General features: G+C 49.0%; 1 long non-coding RNA gene across 2 annotated transcripts; it reads right to left on the bottom strand.

The window, feature by feature from the left end:
• Positions 1-563: 563 nt before the first annotated feature.
• Positions 564-23,232, bottom strand: LOC146425581 (uncharacterized). Of its 2 annotated transcripts, none has more exons than XR_014846514.1 (3): positions 23,101-23,232; positions 21,908-22,012; positions 564-942 (listed from the first exon to the last, which is right to left on the bottom strand). It is a non-coding gene; the product is annotated as an uncharacterized LOC146425581 (long non-coding RNA). The 2 variants fall into 2 exon arrangements; XR_014846515.1 differs by lacking the exon at positions 564-942 and adding an exon at positions 21,067-21,096.
• Positions 23,233-24,783: the final 1,551 nt, after the last annotated feature.

Here is a 24,783-nt window from a genome sequence, read left to right as displayed (position 1 = left end):
TTCCCGTTCTCAGCTGGACAGGAGAGAGAAAAGAGAAAATAAGATGGAAAACAACTCAGAAGTGGAGATAAGGCAGTTTACTAAAGCAAAAGTGAAAGTTTGCACATGAACAAGTAAAGAAGAAAACGAAAATAATTCTATCCTCCAGTTCCCATTTCTAAAAATCAAATGTTATAAATAACGAATGTGCCCCCTTCCCCCTCCTTTACTTAGCTTTTATATCTGAGCTGAAGTCATATGGTATGGAATATCCCTCTGGCCAATTTGGGTCAGTGGGCATAGTTGTGTCCCCTCCCAGGATCTTGCCCACCCCCAGCCTACTGATGGGGGGCAGAATGTTGGAGAGACAGCACTGATGCTGTGCCAACACTGCTCAGCAGTAGGCAAAACACTCGTGTGTTATCAACACCTTTCTAGCAACCAATGCAAAGCATGGCACAGTGAGGGCTGCTATGGGGAAAATGAACTCCATCTCAGCTGCACGCAATACAATCTCCACCCCTTCCTCCATACCATTTGCATCATACTCAGATCCCACAGAATTATATACAGAGATCTATATCTATCTTCTAATTATTCAATTGTATTTATTTGTCATTACTGAAATCCATTCTTAACAACACTTACAACTTAAGCTACATCCTTAAACCATCTTTACACCCAACACATAGATGCATACATTTGCATTAACTACTGTCCCCTGTCCTTTCACAGATAATATATTTATTTCCCAATTCATGGGCTTCCTCCACCCCTCCAGATGTTCAAAAACAGGCTGCAACTTGGGCTCCATTCCATCACGATGGCTCCTCAGGACAGGAGAAGCAGCACACTCGATTGTTCGGAACCGACACCGGCCCTGCCTGGGTCATCGTTGCGCTCTCCTCACTCCACGCAAAATCCACTCATCGTCAGTTCATGCCACTCCTGCTGCTTTACTTCCTGCAACATACAATTTACACACAGATTATTTTTTTCCCCAAGGACAAATCTCCTTGAGGCACACATCAGGTCTCCCCATCCTTCTGAATTACCCATCAAGTACACCCAGCGCCTTGAGCAAAGACAATCCCACAAATGGGTTTGCCTTTTCCCATGGGAGGAGAAATCCACATCAACTCCAGCCACTTCCCTGTGTGTAGTACAGGGACCTTATCTCCTCCCACAGCACTATGTAGTGGTTTTGTTCGGGCAGGACCAGAGCGGTTAGCAGATCCTCTGTGTTAACCCACCAAGTGGCTTCTGCAAATTTGGCATCCCAATGCTTCCATGCCGCATTGCCTGACCCTCTTGACATAGTCTTCAGCAGTCCATCATACCTCTCAATCTTTCCAGAGGCTTGTGGGTGATAGGGGATGTGATATATCCACTCAATGCATGTTTCTTTGCCCAAGAGTTTATGAAGCTCTCTCAAAAATGAGACTCATTGTCTGATTCCATTCTGTCTGGGGTACCATGTTGCCACAAATTGACTCTCACAAGGACTAAGATGGTGTTTTGAGCAATAGCACATGTTTCAGAGTATGTTCCCAGCCAACCAGTAGTTGCCTCAACCATGATGAGTATGTAGCTATTCCATTGGTGTGTTCATGACAGTGGTCCAATATAGTCAATTTGCCAGGCCTCAACATACTAAAAACCCAGTTTGGCCATCTATTCCAAGGAGATTTTACTTGTGTGGCTCACTTGATTGCAGCACGTTTCACATTCATGGGCGACCTGTGGGATAGCCTCCATGGTCATGTCCACCCCTCGATCACAGGCCCATCTGTAGGTTGCATCTCTACCTAGATGTCCTGATGTTTCATGGGCACATCGGGCTGTAATTAGTTCACACTTTGGCTCCCAGTCTAAGTCTACATGAGCTATTCTAATTTTGGCAGCCTTATCTACCTGTTCATTGTTGTGATGTCCCTCTGTGACATGGCTTTTGGGCATGTAAGAATCTACATGATGTTCCTTCAGAGCCATGTTTTCGACCTGTGCAGCAATGTTCTGCCAAAATGCAGCAGCCCAGATGGGTTTATCCCTGAATTGCTGTCTTGGTTTGAAAGACAGGTGTCTGCCAAGAGAGGTTGAACCCTCCCTTAGAACAGAGAATGTGATTTTTTTCCCTCCCTCCGAATTATTTAATTTTGTAAATCAAGGGCTTTCAGGCAAAGGTATGGAAAAAAAAGGAATATCAGTTCTTTACTAGTATCTATAAACAAACAATAACAATAATAGCAACCACAACTAGGACCAGAAAACCAATAGCAGATAACTTGTGAGCTGCTGAGCCTTCTCCCGTGTGGTGTAATCACAGTTGCAAGCAGCAGGGGCGCTGTTGAGCTCCCGGCCGGGCAGGGCAGGTGCGATGACTCCCGAGCGACTGCAGGTGGTGCTGTGGCGCAGGGTCAGGTCAGCGTCCGGCAGCTGCAATGGCGGACAGGCTGAGAAACACGCAGGGCAGCGAAACAGCTCGAAGCAGCGAGAAAGCAGGGCAGCAGGGGCGGGTGCCGGCTCTCTCTCCCCGGCCAGCGAGGCAGCGAGGATTTCTGCAGTCACAGCAGACGCCGCGGTCTCGTGCGGCAGAGGGCAGGGGCAGGCAGCAGGGGCCGCGGGACTCTCCCGGCAGCAGCCACGAGGGAACGCAGCCTGGGGGGGGGGAAAACGTGCCCTTCCCCGTGGGGAGAAAGGTTGAATCAAAGCTCACCCAGCCAGGAGAAGAGAAAAAAACAGGGCACAGCTGGATCTGCTCTGGTCCAAGGCAAAGGGCAGAAAAAGAGCAGCCTCTCCTCTCAGCGTCCGAACCACGAGAGCCAGTTCCAAGGGCTGGCTCTACCCTTACCCTGCCCTGCCCAAAGCCCAGCTTTTGTCTTTTACAAAAGACTTGATCGCTCTAAACATCTAACTATTTGTTGCTTAGTAACAGGAATGGGAAGAAATTCCAAAGGTACTCAACCCCCGACATAATCCACCCCAAATTTTTTCCCATTCCAACATGTTACATTGAGCCTAAACATTTAAATTATATATACACATGCATTACTCTAATTATATACATATACACATACAGATATGGATACAGGCAGAGTGTTATGGGCAATTCAACCCCAACTAAGGTCTCCCTGAGGTATGCTTTGTGTCTCTCCATTCTTTTGCATCACCCACCAGGTACACCCTGGTCCCTGAGCGAAAACAACCCCACGGGTGGGTTTGTCTTGGCTTGAGGCGGAATTAATCCAAACAGTTTTCCCTAGCATGCCTCTCATGTGTATCACTGGAACTTTATCCCCGTCTGCTGTTTGCAGGGGTTCAGATTGGGCAGGGCCAGCTTGGTTGGTGGAACCTCGGGTGTTAACTAGCCAGGTGGCCTTGGCTAAATGCTGCTCCCAACCTTTAAAAGTCCCCCCGCCTAAAGCTTTCAAGGTGGTTTTTAGCAGACCATTGCATCGCTCCACTTTGCCAGCAGCAGGTGCATGATAAGGAATGTGGTACACCCACTCAATGCCATGTTCCCTAGCCCAGGTGTTTATGAGGCTATTTTTAAAATGAGTCCCGTTGTCTGACTCAATTCTCCCAGGGGTACCATGCCTCCACAGGACGTGGTTTTCAAGGCCCAGGATGGTGTTACGGGCAGTGGCGTGAGGCACAGGGTAGGTTTCCAGCCACCCAGTGGTGGCTTCTACCATTGTGAGCACGTAGCGCTTGCCATGGCGGGTTTGAGGCAGTGTGATGTAATCAATCTGCCAGGCCTCTCCATACTTATATTTAGACCACCTTCCACCATACCACAGGGGTTTCACCTGCTTGGCTTGCTTGATGGCAGCACACGTCTCACAGTTATGGATTACCTGGGAGATACAGTCCATGGTTAGATCCACCCCTCGGTCTCGTGCCCACTTGTAGGTGGCATCTCTGGCCTGATGGCCAGAGGCATCATGGGCCCATCGAGCTAGGAACAGCTCCCCCTTGTGTTGCCAATCCAAATCTATTTGTGACACTTTTATCTTTGCAGCCTTATCCACCTGTTCATTGTTTCGGTGTTCTTCATTAGCTCGGCTCTTGGGGACATGGGCATCTACATGACGGACTTTCACAGGTAGCTTCTCCACCCTAGTGGCAATGTCCCGCCACTCATTAGCAGCCCAGATTGGTCTTCCTCTACGCTGCCAGCTGGCTTTTTTCCACCTTTCCAACCAACCCCATAGAGCATTGGCTACCATCCATGAATCAGTGTAGAGGCAAAGCTTTGGCCACTTCTCTCTTTCAGCAATGTCCAGGGCCAGCTGAACGGCTTTGAGTTCAGCAAGTTGACTCGATCCCCCCTCTCCTTCTTTAGCCTCTGCAACCCGTCGTGTGGGGCTCCATACGGCTGCTTTCCACTTCCTATTTGCCCCCACAATATGACAGGAACCATCAGTGAACAGAGCGTAGTGTGTTTCATCTTGTGGCAGTTGGTTGTAAGGTGGAGCTTCCTCTGCGCGAGACACTTATTCCTGCTCCTCTTCATCCGTGAGGCCAAAGTCTTCATCTTCGGGCCAATTTGTAATTATTTCTAAGATCCCAGGGCGATTCGGGTTTCCAATACGGGCGCGCTGTGTAATGAGAGCAATCCATTTGCTCCACGTGGCATTGGTGGCATGGTGGGTTGAGGGAACCTTTCCCTTGAACATCCACCCCAGCACTGGCAGTCGGGGTGCAAGGAGAAATTGTGCTTCCGTACCAATTACCTCTGAGGCGGCTTGGACACCTTCATAGGCTGCTAGAATTTCCTTCTCGGTGGGAGTGTAGTTGGCTTCGGACCCTCTGTAACTTCGGCTCCAGAATCCCAGTGGTCGTCCTCGAGTCTCGCCAGGCACCTTCTGCCAAAGGCTCCAGGACAGACCATGGCTCCCGGCCGCAGAGTAGAGCACATTCTTCACTTCTGGTCCTGTCCTGACTGGGCCAAGGGCTACTGCATGAGCGATCTCCTGCTTGATCTGAGCGAAGGCTTGTTGCTGTTCAGGGCCCCAGTGGAAATCATTCTTCTTGCGTGTCACCAGGTAGAGAGGGCTCACAATCTGGCTGTACTCGGGGATATGCATCCTCCAGAAACCTATGGCGCCTAGGAAGGCTTGCGTCTCCTTCTTGTTGGTTGGCGGGGACATCGCTGTGATCTTATTGATGACCTCAGAAGGAATCTGACGTCGGCCGTCTTGCCACTTCACTCCTAGGAACTGGATCTCTTGGGCAGGTCCCTTGACTTTGCTCTTCTTGATGGCGAAGCCGGCTTCCAGGAGAATTTGGATGATTTTCTCTCCTTTCTCAAACACTTCTTCCGCTGTGCTCCCCCACACAATGATGTCGTCGATGTACTGCAGATGTTCCGGGGCCTCACCCTTTTCCAGAGCAGCCTGGATCAGTCCATGGCAGATGGTGGGACTGTGCTTCCACCCCTGGGGCAGTCGGTTCCACGTGTACTGCACGCCCCTCCAGGTGAAAGCAAACTGAGGTCTGCACTCTGCTGCCAGAGGAATGGAGAAAAATGCATTTGCAATGTCAATAGTGGCATACCACTTTGCTGCCTTGGACTCTAGCTCATACTGGAGCTCCAGCATGTCTGGCACAGCAGCACTCAGAGGTGGAGTCACCTCATTCAAGGCACGATAGTCCACAGTCAATCTCCATTCTCCGTCAGATTTGCGCACAGGCCAGATGGGGCTGTTAAAGGATGAGTGGGCCTTGCTGACCACCCCTTGGCTCTCCAGCTCACGGATCATCTTGTGGATGGGAACCACAGCATCTCGATTAGTCCTGTATTGCCGGCGGTGCACTGTCAAGGTGGCAATTGGTACTTTTTGGTCCTCCACCTTCAAAAGTCCGACTGCAGAAGGGTTCTCTGATAGTCCAGGCAAGGTGTTCAATTGCCTCACGCCCTCTGCCTCGACAGCAGCTATTCCAAAAGCCCACTTGAGTCCTTTCGGGTCTTTGAAATAGCCGTTACGGAGGAAGTCTATGCCTAGAATACATGGAGCCTCTGGACCAGTCACAATGGGATGTTTTTGCCACTCCTTCCCAGTCAGGCTCACCTCGGCTTCAACCAGGGTCAACTGCTGTGATCCCCCCGTCACACCAGCAATAGAAATAGATTCTGCTCCCGCAAGTCCCGATAGCATTAGGGTACACTGCGCACCTGTATCAACTAGTGCTTCATATTTTTGTGGCTCTGATGCGCCAGGCCATCGAATCCACACAGTCCAAAAAACACGGTTTTCCCGTACCTCTACCTGGCTAGAGGCAGGGCCCCTCTAGCACTGGTTATCATTCCCTTCCTGGTCATACATTCCAGAGGTTCCTTCAAGGGGATCTGACCCATCATCTTCCCTTCTATTGTACCTAGCAGGTCGGCCACGGGAAGCTGAGGCTACCTTCGCTTTAGCAGAATCCCCTCGGCCAGCGTTTCCCTCCTTAAGCTGACGCACCCGTGCTGCCAGGGCAGTAGTGGGCTTCCCATCCCACCTCCTCATGTCTTCCCCATGGTCATGCAGAAAGAACCACAACTCAGCTCGTGGGGTGTACCCTCTCTCCCTAGCTGGGAGACGTCGGGCTCTGGTATTGGGGCCTGTGACTCTCACTGGTGCCACATTGATCCTCCTCATCTCGTCCCTAATCTCCTCCCTCAGGTCCTTCATCTCCTCTTTGATCTCCTCCCTGAGGTCTTTAACCACAGCAGAGACCTGAGCCTGCATCGGGTCACTGATTACACTTGCATAATACCTGAGCCTGTCAGTTATTGAACCCACCGTCTCTCGATTGCCATCAGCATTAATAGTTGCAAGGAAGGTGGCATGATGGTCTGGTCCTTGCCTTGCAAGGCTCCACAACATTTGCCCGGTGCACCTGACCTTATCAGGGTCATTTTCGTGCTGTCCATCCTTCCCAAAGAGCACCTCCATTATGGCTGCTTCTCTCAGCCGTTGGATCCCTTCCTCAATGGTCTTCCAGGACAATTTACGGTGGGGATCCTGCATTCTGGCTCTGTTGGCAAACTTCTCTCTTACACCCATTAAAAGCCTCTCCCAGAAAGAAAGGGGCCCTGGCTCCCTTGCGAACACTTTGTCAACAGCCGGGTCTTGGGCCAAGGGTCCCAAATTCCTTGCTTCATTATTATCCAGCTGCACACCTGGGCCCATAAGGTCCCAAACCCGAAGTAACCAGGTTTGGAAAGCTTCGTGCGCCCGTCTCTTAACATCATCTCGCAGATTACGGAGAGTATCAAAGTGGAAGGACTCAGTGATGATTATGGGCTCAGATTCTACTGCTGGTTGTGAGGGCAATGGCTCCCCATCATCATTAACTGGGCGTACTGATTTGGTCTTATACTTTGTACGTACCACAGGGGCAACTGCTGCTGGCTGTGGCTGCTCTTGGGATTCAGCTGGAACCTGGATGGTCGTAACATCTGTGGGTTCCACTGCTGCACCATCAGACTCTTTCCCTTTGGGGCGAGGAGAGGGTTTTACACCTGCTAGGGAGATGTATTCTTTCAGCAGCTGGTGTATTCTGTGTATTTCTTCCACTAGCACCCCTACCCATTCTGGACGGTTTGTTTCTGAGGCAGGCTGTTGGACAGGGTCAGGCTGTGGGGTATCTCCAGGCTCTGGGACAGCCTTGGGCTCTGTGGCTGCATCCCTATTCCCTGGCACAGCTGTTAGAACGGTTACCCAGGGAATTTTCACCTTATCCCGGAATGCAAAGTAGGATAGACCTATCAGCCACAGCAGCATCAGCCACTGTATGATATCATAAGCATTTAGAGAGTTTCCAAACCTTTCGAGCATTAGTTGGGTAGGCCCAAAGTAATGAGTAAATGGTTGAGAAAAACTTTCTCCTGGTGTTATCTCCTCACAAAAGGTACCATTACCAAACTCCAAAAACATGTACTGATGGTGTCAAAAAACTGTAGCCATGTGCCTGCCGTTAAAATGAACTGAAAGATCCAGAAATTCTTCACCCTATTGGCCCATTGTGCAAAATGGATGACAGCCACAATAACCTTAGTTATAGGACCCATGTTTAGGTAGGGAGCTGCAAATGGGAAAAATGTGGTCACAATTATGTGCCAACCAAACCAGGGTATACTCAGCATAGTACCACTTAATGAGGTTTTCATCTTCACCACACTAAGATAGGTCTCACAGAAACTGTTATTCCTTTTTCTTCCAATGCCCTCGTGCCCCACATTGGGCACCAAGATCTGTCTTGGTTTGAAAGACAGGTGTCTGCCAAGAGAGGTTGAACCCTCCCTTAGAACAGAGAATGTGATTTTTTTCCCTCCCTCCGAATTATTTAATTTTGTAAATCAAGGGCTTTCAGGCAAAGGTATGGAAAAAAAAGGAATATCAGTTCTTTACTAGTATCTATAAACAAACAATAACAATAATAGCAACCACAACTAGAACCAGAAAACCAATAGCAGATAACTTGTGAGCTGCTGAGCCTTCTCCCGTGTGGTGTAATCACGGTTGCAAGCAGCAGGGGCGCTGTTGAGCTCCCGGCCGGGCAGGGCAGGTGCGATGACTCCCGAGCGACTGCAGGTGGTGCTGTGGCGCAGGGTCAGGTCAGCGTCCGGCAGCTGCAATGGCGGACAGGCTGAGAAACATGCAGGGCAGCGAAACAGCTCGGAGCAGCGAGAAAGCAGGGCAGCAGGGGCGGGTGCCGGCTCTCTCTCCCCGGCCAGCGAGGCAGCGAGGATTTCTGCAGTCACAGCAGACGCCGCGGTCTCGTGCGGCAGAGGACGGGGACAGGCAGCAGAGGCCGCGGGACACTCCCGGCAGCAGCCGCGAGGGAACGCAGCCTGGGGGGGGGGAAAACGTGCCCTTCCCTGTGGGGAGAAAGGTTGAATCAAAGCTCACCCAGCCAGGAGAAGAGAAAAAACAGGGCACAGTTGGATTCGCTCTGGTCCCAGGCGAAGAGCAGCAAAAGAGCAGCCTCTCCCCTCAGCGTCCGAACCACGAGAGAGCGTTCCCAGGGCCGGCTCTTCCCTTACCGTGCCCTCCCAAGCACACCTTTTGTCTTTTACAAAAGACTTGATGGCTCTAAAACACCCAACTATTTGTTGCTTAGTAACAGGAATGGGAAGAAATTCCAAAGGTACTCAACCCCCGACAATTGCCAATTGGGCTTCCTCCATTGCTGCAGCAACCTTCATGGTGCGTTAGCCACAATCCAGGAGTCAGTATAGAGACAGAATACAGGTCACTTTTCTTCTCCTTCAGCGGCCTCAATGACTCATCATGTGGGACTCCACACAGCAATTTTCCACCTCTGATGGTTTCCTTTTACGAGGCAGGATCCATCAGTAAATAGAGCATAGCCTCTTTCATCTTCTGATAACTCATTATATGGTGGTGCTTCTTGAGCACAAAGTCACCTTTCAAAGAAATTGTCCAAAATTTCTGCCTTTTTTCATGGATTCTTGGGCAATTGGTTTTCCCCAGTTGGACTCCTTGTGTGATCAGTGCTACCTACCCACTTACTCCATGGAGCACCGGTTGCATGATGCGTTGAAGGGATGCTTCCTTGGAACATCTAGTGTAACACATGAAATTGCAGTGCCAAGAGGAGACATGCTTCTTTCCCAAGAACTTCTGAGGATGCACGAATCCCCCCATATGCAACTAATATTTCTTTTTCAGTTGGATTGTAGTGGGCTTTCTGATCCTCAATAACTCCAGCTCCAAATCCCTAATGGTGGACCTCAGGTTTCTCTTGAAGTTCTTTGCCAGAAGCTCCAAGTGAGACTGTGCTACCTAGCCGCAGGGTAGAGTATATTTTGCAGGGCTGGTCCTGTCCAAACAAGCCCAAGAGCTACCACACAAGCTATTTCCTGTTTGATCTGCTCAAAGGCCTGTTGTTGCTCAAAGCCCCACTGAAAATGGTTCTTCTTCCAGGTCACTCAATAGAGGGGACTCACGAGCTGACTGTCCTAAGTTGCAATATTGATGTAGTTAAGTATTCTATTACCACCAGCTGTGGGCCATTAGCTGCTATCACCCACTCAGATGACAAGCAATGGGCCATCCGTTAGCTATTATCACTTGCTAATGACCCACCCCGCATGACAGGCAATGGGCCATCAGGGACCCACCGTGTGACTCATGGACTTATCTCATCCCATTGTGAGATGCTCTGCCCAGGAGGGAGGAGCCAGGTGTTCCCACCTGGATATAACCTGGCCTTAGAACTGCCTGAGCTAGTCCTGTCTACTGGGTTCCCAGAAGACGAGAGCTACACTGGATCTTCAGCTGGAGACTGAACCTTCACAGGATCACCGCTTCAACTGAACTACTTCAGTTGGACTGCTACCACCACCCTAACAGGGTGTTAGGTTGTATCTGACTTTGTCAGTGCTTTTTCCTTGTATTATTTCACTTATTTTTAATTTCAATCTTGACTTGTGATCTCCCACTGGTTTGTTTTCAAACCAATACATATTTTGGCGCCCAACGTGGGGCACGACCTGGGGAAACTCAGAAATCCTAGCACCATGATGCTCGGCTTATCTATATAGGTACTGTATCTCGCTCTCTATATTTTTCCTCAAATAGGATACTATCTGCCCGTCGTATTGCTCCTGTTGCGACCAGGGAATGGCATGAGAATTGCTCTATTGGTTTATTATGCCTATGGCATGGTTACCTGTGAGGCGATGAACACCATTCTTTATATATACTCGACTTTGTCTGCCTGGCCTAACCTGAGCTGCTTCGTCTGAGATCTCATCAGCAATCGCACCCACCCTCTGGGGCTAGGAAGAGAGAGCGGTTTCTTCCAGCCTTTCAGGTCAGGCACAGCCATTTTTGACAACATTGAGTTCTCTCTGGATGCTAGGGATGGCATAATCTTTTTGTTAGTTCTGTTTTCTTTGACCAGCACCGTTTACCTCATGCTGAAGAACAGAACAATACTTTGTCTTCTTGAAGAAGAGAAACGAAGCAAGTCAGCAGGCAAGAGGAACAGAACCAAAGGAGCAGTCAATGTCTCAACACAGACCATTGCCGAATCAGAACAGCCAAAGCCAGTAGCAGTTGCCCCCATCCAGAAAAAGAAATCCAAGAGCAAGTCAGTCCGCACAGCGACTGATGAGGATGCGGCAGGACCATCTCACCCAGCAGAAGAGACAGAGCCGGAGATCATCACTTGCTCTCTATCCCTGGGGGAGCTGCGTGACCTACGGAGGGAATTCACCCGGCAGGCGAATGAGTCCATCTTGACCTAGCTGCTCCGTATCTGAGACGCTGCAGCTAATGACACTATTCTGGATGGAAGTGAGGCCAGACAACTGGGATCCCTGTCTCAGGATGTGGTCATTGACCAGGGGATTGGGAAAACCCAGGAAACTCTCAGCCTCTGGCGGCGATTGCTGCTGAGTGTACGGGACAGATACCTGTGCAAAGAAGACCTCCAGATGCACCAAAGGAAATGGAACACAATAGAACAAGGTATCCGATGCCTGAGGGAATTGGCCGTGCTAGAGATCATTTTTTCAGACAACGAGAGATTCCCCAAGAGCCCAGATAATGTCCGGTGCACTTCACAAATGTGGCTAAGATTCGCGCGGCTCAGACCAGAGATATACTCTCGTTACCTAGCAACATTGCAGTGGAGGGAAGGCAAAGACCAGGTGGGCGTGTTAGCAAACAAACTGAGAATTTATGAAGACACTGTCACCGCCCCACTACGCACCCAGGTCTCATCAGTAGAAACAAACCTGGCCGAGCAAGTCCGGAAATTGATTGAAGAGAGCCATCAGAAACTAAGGAAAGAGCTCACAGAAAGATTTTTCCATGCCACACCAAAACCAACCCGAGTCTCTGCCATCAGGAGCAGACGTACTCCAGTCAGGGAAAGAAAACAAACTCCACGACGTGACCTCTGGTTTTTCCTTCAAGAGCATGGGGAAGACATGAGGAAGTGGGATAGGAAACCCACCTCCACCTTAGCAGCCCGGGTACGTGAATTGAAAACAGAAACATCCACCTCAAGAAGCTCATCCAAGTACAACACTGCCCCAGTCTCTTGTAGACAGAACCCCCGACAGAATGGAAATGATAATATGACTGATCCTCTTAAAGGAACGTCAAGAACACATCTACAGAAGAACATCGTGCACCAAAAACAAGATTAGAAGAGCCCTGCCTCTAGCCAGGTAGAGGAAAGGGATAATCGGATCTATTGGACTGTGTAGATCCGATGGCCTAGCACGTCTGACCCACAAAGATACACAGCTTTGGTTGACACCGGCGCTCAGTGCACCCTGATACCATCCAGGTATGTGAGGACCGAATCCATTTCTATTTCTGAGGTGACAGGAGGATCCCAGCAGCTGACTGTACTGGAAGCTGAAGTGAGTTTAACTGAGAACGAGTGGCAGAAACACCCCATTGTGACTGGTCCAGACGCCCCATACATCCTCGGCATAGATTATCTCAAGTGTGAATATTTCAAAGACCCGAAGGGACATCGCTGAGCTTTTGGGATAGCAGCCATAGAGACAGAAGACATAAAACAACTAAATAGCCCGCCTAGTCTCTCAGATAACCCGTCTGCTGTAAAACTACTAAAAATTGAAGAACAGCGAGTACCAATTGCTACAGCAACAGTGCATCGCCGGCAATACCGCACTGACAGAAACTCTGTAGCCCCCATCCATAAGATGATTCGAGATCTAGAGAGCCAAGGGGTGGTCAGCAAGGCTCACTCACCCTTTAACAGCCCTATATGGCCGGTGCGTAAGTCCAGTGAAGAATGGAGACTGACGGTAGATTACCGTGGCCTGAATGAAGTCACACCACCACTGAGTGCTGCTGTACCGAACATGTTGGAACTTCAGTATGAGCTAGAATCCAAGGCAGCAAAGTGGTATGCAACCATCGACATTGCCAATGCCTTTTTCTCCATTCCTCTGGCAGCAGAGTGCAGGCCTCAGTTTGCTTTCACCTGAAGAGGTGTGCAGTACACATAAAACCGACTGCCCCAAGGCTGGAAGCACAGTCCCACCATCTGCCATGGACTGATCCAGGCTGCACTGGAAAAGGGTGAGGCTCCAGAACATCTGCAGTATATTGATAACATCATTGTGTGGGGGAACACAGCAACAGAAGTATTTGAGAAAAGAGAGAAAATCATCAAAATTCTCCTGGAAGCCGGTTTCGCCATCAAAAAGAGCAAAGTCAAGAGACCTGCCAAAGAGATCCAGTTCCTGAGAGTAAAGTGGCAAGACGGACGGCGTCAGATTCCTTCTGAAGTCATCAATAAGATCATCGCGATGTCTCCACCAACCAACAAAAAGGAGACGCAAACTTTCCTAAGCGCCATAGGCTTTTGGAGAATGCACATCCCTGAGTACAGCCAAATCATGAGTCCTCTCTACCTCATAACCCACAAGAAGAATGATTTCCACTAGGGCCCTGAACAGCAGCAAACCTTCACCCAGATCAAACAGGAGATCGCTCATGCAGTAGCCCTTAGACCAGTCAAAACAAGACCAGAGGTAAAGAATGTGCTTTACTCTACAGCCGGGAGCCATAGTCTGTCCTAGAGCCTTTGGCAGAAAGTGCCTGGTGAGACCCGAGGTCAACCACTAAGATTCTAGAGTCGAAGTTACAGAGGGTCTGAAGTCAACTACACTCCCACCGAGAAAGAAATCTTAGCAGCTTACGAAAGAGTCCAAGCCGCCTCAGAGGTGATCGGCACAGAAACACAACTTCTCCTTGCACCCCGACTGCCAATGCTGGGGTAGATGTTCAAGAGAAGGATTCCCTCTACTCACCATGCCACTGATGCCACGTGGAGCAAATGAACTGCCCTCATCACACAGCGCGCCCGTATTGGAAACCCAAATCGCCCTAGGATTCTAGAAATCATAACAAACTAGCCTGAAGGTGAGACTTATAAATTATCTTCAGAAGAAGTAGAGGAGCAAATAGCACGTGCCGAAGAAGCACCCCCGTATAACGAGCTGCCGGAGAGTGAAAGACGCTATGCCCTCTTCACCGATGAGTCCTGCCGAATTGTAAGCGCAGATCGAAAATGGAAAGCTGCAGTATAGAGCCCCACACGACAAGCTGTACAGGCTACCGAGAGACAAAGTAGATCAAACCAAGTCGCAGAGCTTAAAGCCATCCAACTGGCTTTAGATATTGCCGAACGAAAAAAATGGCCAAAGCTCTATCTCTACACTGACTCCTAGATAGTAGCCAACGCGCTATGGAGATAGTTAGATCGCTAGAAAAAGGCTAACTGGCAGCGCAGAGGAAAACCCATCTAAACCGCTGAGATTTAGCAGAACATCGCCGCCCGGACAAAAAAGCTGACTGTGAAAGTTCGACATGTAGATGCACATATACCTAAGAGTCAGGCTAATAAAGAGCATCGTAACAACGAGCAGGTAGACCGAGCTGCCAAGGTGAAAGTGTCACAGGTAAATCTAAACTAGCAGCACAAAGGAGAATTATTTCTAGCTCGTTAGACCCATGATGCCTCTGGTCATCAAGAGAGAAATGCAACATACAGGTAAGCTCGTGACCGAGGAGTAGACTTGACCATGGACAACATCTCACAGGTCATCCACAGCTGTGAGACTTGCGCTGCAATCAAACAGGCCAAGCGGGTAAAGCCTCTGTAGTATGGTGGACGATAGTCAAAGTACAAGTATGGGGAAGTATGGCAAGTTGACTACATCACACTTCCCCAAACCCGCCAAAAAAAGCGCTACGTGTTGACCATAGTAGAAGCAACCACGGGATGGTTAAAAACCTACCCTGTGCCTCATGCTACTGCCCAGAACACCATCTTAGGTCTAGAAAAGCAAGTCCTGTGGAGACATAGTACCCCTGAGAGAATCGAGTCTAACAATGGAACCCATTTCAAGAATAGCCTCATAAGCACCTGAGCTAGAGAACACAGAATTGAATGGATATACCATATCCCCTATCATGCACCAGCTGCCGGGAAAGTTGAACGGTGCAACGGACTACTTAAGACAACTTTAAAAGCACTTAGCAGAGAAACCTTCAAAAATTGAGAACTGAACTTAGCAAAAGCCACCTAGATGGTTAACACAAGGAGTTCTATCAATCGAGCCGGTCCTGCCGAGTCCGAACCTTTGCACACAGTGGATAGAGATAAAGTCCCTGTGGTACACGTAAGAGGTTTTTTAGAAAAGACTGTTTAGATTAGTCCCACGTCAGGGAAAGGCAAACCCATCCGTAGAGTAGTTTTTGCCCAAAGACCTAGTTATACTTGGTGAGTGATGCAGGCAGATAGAGAAACCCGTTGTGTCCCACAAGGAGACCTTATCTTAAGTGAGAACTGTGTAGATGGTAATAGAATAAGGGGTAGATAATGTCCTAAGTTGCAATATTGATGTAGTTAAGTATTCTATTACCACCAGCTGTGGGCCATTAGCTGCTATCACCCACTCAGATGACAAGCAATGAGCCATCCGTTAGCTATTATCACTTGCTAATGACCCACCCCACATGACAGACAATAAGCCATCAGGGACCCACCGTGTGACTCATGGACTTATCTCATCCCATTGTGAGATGCTCTGCCCAAGAAAGAAGAGCCAGGTGTTCCCACCTGGATATAACCTAGCCTTAGAACTGCCTGAGCTAGTCCTGTCTACTAGGTTCCCAGAAGACGAGAGCTACACTAGATCTTCAGCTAAAGACTAAACCTTCACAGGATCACCGCTTCAACTGAACTACTTCAGTCGAACTGCTACCACCACCCTAACAGGGTGTTAAGTTGTATCTAACTTTGTCAGTGCTTTTTCCTTGAATTATTTCACTTATTTTTAATTTCAATCTTGACTTGTGATCTCCCACTGGTTTGTTTTCAAACCAATACACTGACTATAACCTGGAATGTGCATTCTCCAGAACCTCACAAGGCCTACAAAAGCCTGTGTTTCTTTCTTCTTAGCTGGTGAAGACATAGTTGCTACCTTGTTAACCACATCCATATGCACATGATGGCGGCCATCGTGCCATTTGATGCTCAAGAACTTGATGTCCCGTGCAAGTCCCTTGACCTTGCTTTTCTTTATGGCAAACCCAGCTTTCAGAACATTCTGAACTACTCTTTTTCCCTTCTCAAACACTTCTTCTGCCTTATTGCCCCACACAATGATGTCATCAATGTATTGTAGATGTTCAGGGGCATCACCCATTTCCAGTACACTTTGGATCAGTCCATGACAGATGGTGGGGCTGTGTTTCCACCCCCGGGGCAGTTGATTCCAGGTGTATTGGATACCCCTCCACGTGAAAGCAAACTCTGGTCTGCACTCTGCTGCCAGAGGAATAAAGAAAAATGCATTGACAATGCCAAGTGCAGCAAAGTGAACTTTGACTCCAGTTCATATCGGAGCTCTAACATATCCGGTACAGCAGCACTCAGTGGGGGCGTTACTTCATTCAGGCCACAATGGTCTACTGTTAAACTCCACCCTCCACCAGACTTTTGCACTGGCCATATGGGACTATTAAAAGGAGTCTAGCTGTTCACTCCTTGACTCTCCTTATCCACCTTTTCTTTGTCACTACTGGGGGGGCAATTACTGCAGTTGTTGTTGTTTGGGTCCCTATCTCAGCCATAGTGTCCTCAAACGCAGTTAGGGTCGCTGCCTCAGCCACAGTCCTCTGAAAGTACTGAACTGTGGCTCGATAGGCTCAGGTCAGGCCCCAGTACAGGGTGAGAAGCTGCTGGGTTTCATCAGGGTAGGCAAGGCACCCTTCTATCAGGTGACGCGCCAGTTTGCCAGGGTTCATTGCCTGTTCAGGTGTAAAGTCCCAGGCAATGGGACGTGATAAGCACTCTAGGAACCTGCACAAATCCTTCCACACACACTGCCACCCAGGGACCAGCCGCTTCAGGACACATTTCAGTATCTCCTCACCTACAGTTTGTTTTGTCTTACACCAGGATGGCACCAGATTCCACAAACCCCATAGTGTGCCAACACTATTAGTTAATAGTATTCAACAGCTTACACAAGGATGAACAAAGAACACAAGAGCCCGCATTCTAAAACCATCCACATCAATCCCGGGTAGGGAGAGGGAGATGAATTCCCTCATTGTCCCCAGAAAATAGCTCCCCCTACACAACAAAGCCATCAATATCACAGCAAAGTACTGAGCCATTGTTTGTATTAACATGTTCCCAAACTCAACAAAACAAAGAGATAAGCAGTGCACCTGACAAACTCCATGTCCTGCACAGGAGCTTGCTGCTCAACAACTACTATTACTATGGCATGCAAGATATAAAACTGTCGTTGTCTCGGCCCACATTTGGCAAAAAAAAGATTGTGGTTGGGTTGACCTTGGATGGATGCCAGGTGCCCACCAGGCTGCTCTATCACTCCCGTTTCTCAGCTGGAAAGGGGAGAGAAAATAAGATGGAAAAAAACTTGCATGTTGCAATAAAGCAGTTTACTAAAGCAAAAGTGAAAGTTTGCATGCTAACAAGCAAAGAGGAAAAAGAAAATAATTCCATCCTCTAGTTCCCATCAGCAAGTGCTGTCCGGCCACTTCCAGGAAAGCAGGGCTTCAGCACATATAGCGGTTGCCTGGAAAGGCAAACGTCGTCATAAATAATGAATGCACCTCCTTCCTCCTCCTTTTCTTAGCTTTTATACCTGAGCTGACGTCATAGGGTACGGAACATCCCTCTGGCCAATTTGGATCAGCTGGCCTAGTTGTGTCCCCTTCCAGGATCTTGCAAACCTGCGGCCTACTGATAGGGGGCGGAATGTTGGAGAGACAGCGCTGATCCTGCGCCAACACTGCTCAGCAGTAGCCAAAACACTGGTTTCTAGCTACCAATGAAAAACACTATCTAGTAAGTAGTAGAGTAAACCTTGCCAAAGAACTATGTTGTGCTTTCACTTTTATATTAAACCTGATTTTGCCGATACCTTTGCAAGTGATTCTTTAAGCGACCTGAAACACCCATTCGCACTACTTGACTGTTGCAATCTGCTCTAATCACAAAGAAGAAAAGTGAGCTCTCTGTGGATTACAGATAGAATCCTGAGGTTCGAAATATTCCCCAAAACGTGATTAAGACTAAACAAGGTTAAATGTTTTTTGCCAAAAATATTGATATATTTTATTTAACAGTAAAAGAGGCAAATAGAAAGAAACAGAAAAAAAAAAAAAGAAATGGAAAAAGGGGTGTGTGGGAGGGGGACAGGGAAAGTGAGAGAGACAGATTAAGTAGAAACATATCATCACTCCGTGGGTCGCAACGTCATCTCATCGGTCCTCTCCATCTGGTTGTCTTGGTGGTGAGGGTCCCTTGCCAAAAAGCATAGAATCCAATGGATGAATATGTTTGGGCCAGGTGGGAACGCCCAGGAGCCTCCCCTGAGGGGGGGGCACGTTTGACACTGTCTCTTGCAAGACTTTGGGTCAGTTGCATCATTTTGCATCACATGCAGTGCTCTAGTGCACGGTCTGGGGACCCCTTCAGGGGGGCCTTTGATAGACCATGGCAGCCCCTCAGCTGCCCCTCATGTGAATGTCCCATAGATGTGGCTTTCCTGGGGTGGGGGCCCTGCAGCTGGGCCAGTTTGTGTAGCGAAGGATGGGCGTTCACTGCCTCTGACCAGAAGCTTCTTGCCATACACCCAAAACCTCTCCTCCTCCCGCCTTTGGTGGGGGAGGGATGTCTGTGCAAACCTGGCAGCAGATAAACCTGGTGCTATGGCCTCCACCCTGAAGCTGCTGGGCGGAGCCCGATGCTCTTCCAGTCTTATCCATTACTTCCCAGATGCTTTGAACAATAGTGTCAATTTTCTTATCTCTATCCCTTAGGCGGTTTAACTCATAGTTGAGAGTTTAAGTCAGGAGGCCCATTCAGGGTGGGCTTCTGTGGTGCAGCTTCGTTATACAGTTTTAACGGAAAAAATTCCTTCATAAAAAATGTTAATGCCATAAACCATAACATTTCAGTCTCCGCCATTGGCGTAGGTGCCAGGATGGCAAGTGATATTCGTGAATACTTACAGAAACATGGAATAAGTCCAAGTCCTAAGTTCTAAGAGAAATGGGCTTGGCAGGGATCTGAAAGCTGTGGAAGAACGTCTAAAAGCAGCTAGGAGCTGCATGAAGGCTAGCAATGACAAAGGAATTAGTTGCAATAGGTTAGGCACCTGCCTAGGCTCAGGGGGAACCTCCTCACAGTATTCCAGGACTTAAAGGAGGCTACAAAGAGGACAGAGACTCTCTTCACATGGAGGCACATGGAAAAGACAAGGGACAACGGGCACAAGTTGCACTAGCCCCCACTGCTGTAGGTTTTCAAAATGCAATTGGACAGGGTGCTAGAAAATCTCATCTAAGCTCCCTTTCCCACAAAAGGCTGGACCAGATAATCTTTTGAGGTCCCTTCCCACCTGGGCTGCTATAGGATACTACAATTCTCCAGTGGATGTCGGTTTCAGAACCCTTCTCTCTCTCTGGTTTGGAGCTAAGTATCAGAAACCTTGCCTGCGAGGCAAGATAGAGAATTCCACCAGGCGCCACAGACTTCTAAAACCTATGGCAATCACCCATTCTCTCCGAATGTATAAGCAATACCTAGCATCTCCAAAACTCCCCTGCCCCCTGGAAGTGGGAAGGCCTAATAGATGCCTTAGGGAGTTTATACAGACAGAACCATAGACGCTACCTACCTCAATCATTCTCTAAGGAAACACTGCACCAGGGCAGTTTCCATCTACTTCAGGGAAATCATTTCTGTCTCCTCCCCGGGATGATTAAATAAAGGTGAAGTCCTCAGGTTACTTACACACCCGCGTCACCAAACTTCACCCAATCGCTTGGGAATGTTGAAGAGATGAAGATGCCTTTCATTCGGCACCTCACATGCCTCAGTAACATAGGGTTCAAGGGCAATGAAGGACCGCCCAGCTTTTCCACACCCATCTCCATTTTTTTACAGCTGTTAAAGCAAGCTGAAGTTTGCTGTCTCACTACAATGTAGTTTTGGTTTGGGTCTGGCTGTGATGGAGGTAACTCTCCCCTAGCAGCCCACATAGTGCTCTGCTTTGCAGTTGTAGCTAGAAGGGTGTTGATAACACACCAGTGTTTCGGCTACTGCGGAGCACTGCTCCCACGGCGAGGAGGCTGTCGCTCCAACCACCCCCATCGACTAATAAGCTAAGAGTGGGCAAGAGGTTGGGAAGGGACAGAGCCAGGACAGCTGACCCAAATTGACAAAAGAGAGATTCCACTGTGCTATGGAAGCACCACAGCTGCCAGTCAGACCCATTGTTTTCTCCTACCATATCTCTCCTCACCAGAAAAGGGATATTAATGGGGCCTTATTACACAGCCATTAAAAAAGCGCTCCAATAGGAGGTGAACGCTTCCAACACATTGCACCATGCCGAAACCACCCTTGGACAACATGCCCGTACCACCCTTGGACAGCATGCCCGTAGCCTCACATACAACATCTTCTACAGTTTTAGCAGCAGCCTGTACGGGCTTTCTGTACGTTTGCGTACCATTGCCAAAGAGCTAAGACGTTGCTTCCTATAAGACATGGGAAACTGCTAAGCACTTCCAGCATCTCGCTTCAAATTAACAGTCAAATCACTACCTATCTATGGAATGCTGTTATCAGGCTGAAACATTCCACATACTTGCACTCCAGGGAGACTTTGAACTTGTAGAACTACTTCCCCGCAGTAAGACGCGCAAGACCGGAGATGATATCCCCATGACAAATCTTTATTGTGCAACTGCTGCTCAAAGCTTTTACCTTCCACAGACACACGGCACAAAGAATGACACATCGACAGCGGCTAAACTGATGGGCAACAGACGAAATCCATTCAGTGGCGATTTGTACACGTGTGGCAACTCCTGCGGTGCAAAACCCTTAGCCAGGTGGCCAGTCCAACTGACGGCCACCCAGAATGGGTAGATGTATGAGAGAGACAGACTGCCCACCCTCGGGCCCTTCATCCACAACCATCCGGAATCCATTGGTCAGGCCCAGGTGAGCAACACACATCTCGCCAACAATCATTACATGCCCAAGAAGCTGGAGAAGGAAGTACAAACTCATAAATAAGTAAAAAAAAAAAAAAAAAAAGGAACAAAGAGGGGAGAGGGCACAGGAAGGGAAGGAACGAGAGCAAAGAACTACCCAGAGAAAGCAGTTAGCCAATTCCTAGCAATTCAACCATTGCGCTTCAAATTAATGTCTGTCCACCCACTCACAACTGGTGCTTTTCAAGCAAAGCTACACAGACCAATTATGCACACTATAGGGGCAAAAAAGAGCTAGGACATTCTTTTTAAGCTAGACAGCAACGAGCTACAAAACAGCCACAGAAGCTGACTTTGTGTCTGGGTTAAAGCCCCCATCGTGTCTTCACGCAACACAAGCAATCCTGGTAGAAAATAAACTTTAGGCTGCCTGTTGCAAGGGTTTACAAAGTCTTTGAACTTGACTTTCATAGCTAAAAGCAAAACATCCAGCACCTCTCAACAAGCTTTGCCCTTCCTCGCCCCTGACCTGCCAAAAAGCCCAAGCCCTCTTCCCCATGTTAGACGAGTAGTACTAGTTCTTTCTCTAAACCATGACAATAGGCACCAGACTGCACTCCAAAACAACACTGCATTTTGCACCAGAAGTACATACCCAGGGATGAGCACTGCTTTATATCACTGCTCTTAGTCAAAAAGCTCAACTCCATTACAAGCTAGAGGCAAAAGATTATAGTGCCAGAAAACCCAAAGTAGACTACTGTGCCCTGTCAAGAAGGAAAGGGGGGATGGGAAAGAGTCTAGTACATGAGGAACTAACTACAGGTACAGTTCAGCATACAGAAAGCTCCAACAGTACTTACAGATTCACCAGAATCTCCTGCTTCAGACCACCCGTTAATTGGCTCCTTAGGCATGACTAGGAAAAGTGTCCCAGCTTGGGGTGAAAGATCATGGGATGCACAGCACTGGAGGAAGAGTAAACGTTTAAAACATAACCGGCTTCAGAGAAAGGTAATAGCTTATGCAAATCCACCTGCCCCGCTTAACTCCTACAGAAGCAGATTACCAGATACCTCAGACACAAGCTGGAACATTCATTTTTCTTGCGTGATACTAATGCTTTCTATACCCAAAATGCAACATATTTACTGAGACCCCTCCAGAAGTGGGATTCAGCATGGAAGCCAATGGGGGAAGGAGACCGGCCACTAGTTGCTATTAGCGAACTCCAGTATGTTTTAGATCGGGCTGATTGTTTCCTCAGCAGTTCTATTGGATGTGGTCCGCGCAGAGGCAGGAGACAAATGGCTTAACTGAATCAGCAAAGAGTTTAGTGAAGTGGGAGAACAGCGGCCATTGTTTCCCACACGACAGGGAGCTCAAGTATCGAACACACGCATAACCACAGGAAGCCTGCAAGTGCATAGGACGAGTCTGTCTTCTACATTGCATGCAATCCCTACCTTCAAAAGCAGAAGGCATCCCTAATTATTAACCGTCAGCATTTTAATAGCTACATCTTACGAGATATTACCTTAAAGTTAACATCACGTAGGCAACGGCTTCATTGTTACCCCCCCCCCCGGTCTAAGCAGCTCGCTCTCGTTCCCAGCACCAGCACCCGTGACCCTTGCAAGCATGCTGTTATCACGGTCCCACTTCCCCACAGAAACAAGATCCGGAAAGCTTTGGCAGCCTGCAGGATGACCACTTTCTAGATTTGTTTTTTTTTAAGAAAAACTAAAGAAAGCTGTACTTCCTTGGCCTAATAATCCGGTTTGGAGGTTCAGAACCAAATCCTAGCACAGCGCAGCTGTGAAACCTCTTCGATGCTATTACGAGACACACTGAGACCAAGTTACCGTCGGAGGCTCTTCTCTACGCGCGCACACGACACGGTGGGGGCGGGATCCGAGGCGAGTCCAGACAACACCAGCAACCCAGTACGCGCCGCGGCAGCCGGAGAGGTAGGGGCGCGGCACCGAACAAGCTTAGGGATGGTGCAGTAGAGAGCGCCAGCACCCGGAGAGGCCCCGTCCGTCCATCCACCTACCCTCAGCAGCAGCGCCGCCGCACGCCCTGCCGTGCGCCCTTGCACCGCGCACCGGGTGTCCTCGGCTCAGATGCCCGCGAGCGCGGGAGGAGGGAGAGAAGGGGAGAGGAACCGCGCACAGAGCAAAGCCGCGGCTACCTCCTCGTCCTCGTCGCTGACGATACCAGGGAAACGCCTTGCCGATGATCTTTCCGAAGACAGTAGTGGCGCCACCAGGGCGAGAGCCCAGCACCCCGATACTCCCGTCAGCCAAGGACAACGCCCGCGTCCGCCCCGACACTTCCTCCACTAAGCCAGGCCCTCCGCGACGCCCATTGGGCCGACGGATCGCCGCCGGCCGATCCCGCGTCTCGATTTGCTGTCCCGCCTGTCGTTTTCGCTTGTCCCCGACTCCTTGGCGGGTCCGCCCTCGTCGAGCTGGTGCCCTCGGGGCGCGGAGGGATCTGCCTCGCGTAGTGCTGCGGCCCTGAGGGCGGGCTACGAGGTCGCAGAAGAGGCTGTAGTAGCTACAAGTACTATTGTTATTTGTTACCGCATCAATTCCACTCCAGACGTGCCTGTGCCTTTTTGGTGCTGCTCGCTCCACTCAAATGACTGCTTTTGCCACGGCGGGGCAGGTCTGGCCTTAACTGCTCAAGAGATTTCGCAGAACCAGCAGAAGTTGCTCTACATTTTTCCCTGAAAGCCCCACTTCCATTGCAGACATTTCTAAGCTGCACGTCTCCTGGGAGAAAATACAATACAAAGTGTGCATTTGGCGCTGCTGGCTTGAGGGCTCGAGATAGTAGGATTTGTGTTAAGTTGGGTAGGAGGCTTTTAGAAAAATAGGCAGTGTCCCCAAAGCTGCCCAAGGGTGGTCTGTGGTGCCCTGCAGCCCCGGGGACAGTGAGCACTTTGCGTGATCTACGCAACCATCTTGTAACATGTATAAACCCTGCTTTCCTCTATATCAGGCTAAGGATATTCTTGGCCCCCTTCTCAGCAAGGGCATGATTTAAGAAAGAGACAAAACTTCACAACCTATATCATTTTAAGTTGTAAAGCCGGTATGTTTATTGCAGCGCCGGGCACGTGGGAGGTAGCCCTCCAAAGACACGCGCGCCGTCAGTCCTGTATAGCTCAGTATATATGTGGTTCCATGTTACAAATTCATAGAGTTTCCCAATACGCTTATACACATGCATAACCTATCCCCGCTTTGTATTATAATGAGTTCAAAAGTCATTTTTATATCCTTGCGCCTGTGTAGTTCTGTTTTATGGAGGGGTCTTTGCAGAAGGTCCTTTTCACTGACCTTCTCTCCATCCAAAGGCCAGAACAACAAATTTGGGTTTTTTGGCAGCGTGGAAGTTCCAGAGCATCACAGTCCTTGTTTGGCAAACACAATGAATGCTAAGTCAGTAGATATATTGTGTGGTGAGCAGTTTCTGACAAGTTATCTCTTAACTTTCGGATTCCCTTGTATCCGGCACATTGTCCTATTTTACAAAGCTGCTTTCCATCCCATGTGCCTCCAACATGAAAAGAATGGGAGGGAGATGTTTTTGCAAACAAACAGTGGGCCTGCTGGTAGATAAAGCCAGATACTGATAGGCGAAAGAAGCAATGGGAGGAACCATAAATTCCGTAGGAATTCCACTAATTGACACAGACTGTTGCTCACCCAAGGCCATGCTAAATCCC

The sequence above is a fragment of the Lichenostomus cassidix genome, chromosome W (genome assembly GCF_008360975.1).
Source record: "Lichenostomus cassidix isolate B80296 chromosome W, HeHo_3.0, whole genome shotgun sequence".
Classification (NCBI taxonomy): domain Eukaryota; kingdom Metazoa; phylum Chordata; class Aves; order Passeriformes; family Meliphagidae; genus Lichenostomus; species Lichenostomus cassidix.
The sequence above is the reverse complement of the archived record's forward strand: the minus strand, read 5'-3'. Positions and strand labels throughout refer to the sequence as shown.